The following is a 3,024-nucleotide window of genomic DNA, read 5'->3' as shown; positions in this document are numbered from 1 at the left end:
GCCTAGGAAAGGCGGTTCCGCAAAGATAGGGATAAAACTCCCAAAAGATAAGATAAGATAAGAATATCTTATCCAGGGAAGATCACAGCCAACTACTATAAATACACTGGAGCACCCAGGTATAACTCATACTCTAATTCTACTCGATATCTGCTTGGACCCATGCTAACTTAAGCATCGGAGTGTCATTGCAGGTACAACCACCAGCCGCTCGGCACATCAAGCTCGGGTCACAGCACCCTCACCTCGGGTCTTGCCAGACGACCGAGCTACACGTTTCAGGTAACCCTCGGAACAGTAACTATGTCTTAAAGCTATGAATAATTCCATGAATCCTTCACCTTTCTTAAATGAAAAATATTTCTAATACAAAAGAACAAGAAGTACATGAGTTTCGAATTTATCCTTGAATTTAGTTTAACTATATTGATGTGGTGACAATATTTTTTGTTCTCTGAATGAATGCTTGAACAGTGCATATTTTTGATCTTTTTGTTTATGAATGTTAAAACTGTTGGCTCTTGAAAGAATGATGAACAAAGAGAAATGCTATTGATAATCTGAAAAATCATAAAATTGATTCTTGAAGCAAGAAAAAGCAGTGAAGAACAAAGCTTGCGAAAAAAAAAAGAAAAAAATGGCAAAAAAATATATATAAAAGAAAAAGAAAAAGCAAGCAAAAAAGGCCAATTGCCTTTAAAACCAAAAGGCAAGGGTAAAAAAAATCCAAGACTTTGAGCATCAATGGATAGGAGGGCCCAAGGAAATAAAATCCAGGCCTAAGCGGCTAAATCAAGCTGTCCCTAACCATGTGCTTGTGGCATGTAGGTCCAAGTGAAAAGCTTGAGACTGAGTGGTTAAAGTTGTGATCCAAAGCAAAAAGAGTGTGCTTAAGAGCTCTGGACACCTCTAACTGGGGACTTTAGCAAAGTTGAGTAACAATCTGAAAAGGTTCACTCAGTCATGTGTCTGTGGCACTTATGTATCCGGTGGTAATACTGGAAAACAAAGTGCTTAGGGCCGCAACAAAGACTCATAAAAGAAGCTGTGCTCAAGAATCAACATACTTAAACTAGGAGAATCAATAACACTATCTGAACTCTGAATTCCTATAGATGCCAATCATTCAGAACTTCAAAGGAAAAAGTGAGATGCCAAAACTGTTCAGAAGCAAAAAGCTACAAGTCCCGCTCATCTAATTAGAACAAATATTCATTGATAATTTGGGATTTATAGTATATTCTCTTCTTTTTATCCTATTTGATTTTTAGTTGCTTGGGGACAAGCAACAATTTAAGTTTGGTGTTGTGGTGAGCAGATAATTTATACGCTTTTTGGCATTGTTTTTAGGTAGTTTTTAGCAGGATCTAGCTACTTTTATGGATGTTTTTATTAGTTTTTATGCAAAATTCACATTTATGGACTTTACTATGAGTTTGTGTGTTTTTCTGTGATTTCAGGTATTTTTTGGCTGAAATTGAGGGACCTGAGCAAAAATCTGATAGGAGGCTGACAAAGGACTACTGATGCTGTTGGATTCTGACCTCCCTGAACTCGAGATGGATTTTTTAGAGCTACAGAACTCTCAATGGCACGCTCTTAACGATGTTGGAAAGTAGACATCCAGAGCTTTCCAGAAATATATAATAGTCCATACTTTATTCGAGTTTAGATGACGCAAACTGGCGTTCAACGCTAGTTCCATGCTGCATTCTGGAGTAAAACGCCAGAAACACGTCACAAACCAGAGCTAAACGCCAAAAACACGTTACAACTTGGCGTTTTACTCCAAGAAATCCTCTGCACGTGTAAAGCTCAAGCTCAGCCCAAGCACACACCTAGTGGGCCCCGGAAGTGGATTTCTGCATCAATCATTTATTTCTATAAACCCTAGTAACTAGTTTAGTATAAATAGAACTTTTTACTATTGTACTAGGGGTCCTTTTCCCTATTGTTCGAATTCATATCACATTTTGGGGGCTGGCCATTCAGCCATGCCTGGACCATCACTTATGTATTTTCAACGGTGGAGTTTCTACACACCATAGATTAAGGTGTGGAGCTCTGTTGTACCTCGAGTTTTAATGCAAAGTACTACTATTTTCTATTCAATTCATGCTTATTCTTATTCTAAGATATTCGCTGCCCTTCAACCTGATGGATGTGATGATCCGTGACACTCATCATCATCCGTCCTTATGAACACGTGCTTGACAACCACTTCCGTTCTACCTTAGACCGAGCACGTATCTCTTGGATTAACCCTTTGGCGGCCACTATTGAGAATCTGGAAAGTCTAAGCCTTGTCTGTGGTATTCCGAGTAGGATTCAAGGATTGAATGACTGTGACGAGCTTTAAACTCGCGAATGTTGGGCGTGGTGACAGACACAAAAGAATCAATGATTCTATTCCAACATGATCGAGAACCGACAGATGATTAGCCATGCTGTGACAAAGCATTTGGACCATTTTCACTGAGAGGATGGGAAGTAGCCATTGACAATGGTAACACCTTACATACAGCTTGCCATGGAAAAGAGTAAGAAGGATTGAAGGAAGGCAATAGAAAAGCAGAGATTCAGAGGGGACATAGCATCTCCATACACTTATCTGAAATTCCCACCAATGATTTACATAAGTATCTCTATCTTTATTTTATGCTTTATTTATTATTAATTTTGAAAACCTTTATAACCATTATAATCTGCCTGACTGAGATTTACAAGATGACCATAGCTTGCTTCATACCAACAATCTCTGTGGGATCGACCCTTACTCACATAAGGTTTATTACTTGGATGACCCAGTGCACTTGCTGGTTAGTTGTGCGAAATTGTGAAGAATGTGAGTGAACCATAGTAGTGTTTGGTGCGCGCGAAATTGTGAACAATACTTTTCACAACTCTCATAATCCCCGGTCATGAACCCCAAGAACTTGGTGTTCAATACCATGGCATTACACAACTTCGCCCAACTAACCAGCAAGTGCACTGGGTCGTCCAAGTAATAAACCTTACGCGAGT

Source organism: Arachis duranensis, chromosome 2, assembly GCF_000817695.3.
Source record: "Arachis duranensis cultivar V14167 chromosome 2, aradu.V14167.gnm2.J7QH, whole genome shotgun sequence".
Classification (NCBI taxonomy): Eukaryota; Viridiplantae; Streptophyta; class Magnoliopsida; order Fabales; family Fabaceae; genus Arachis; species Arachis duranensis.
This window is presented reverse-complemented; position numbering follows the sequence as displayed.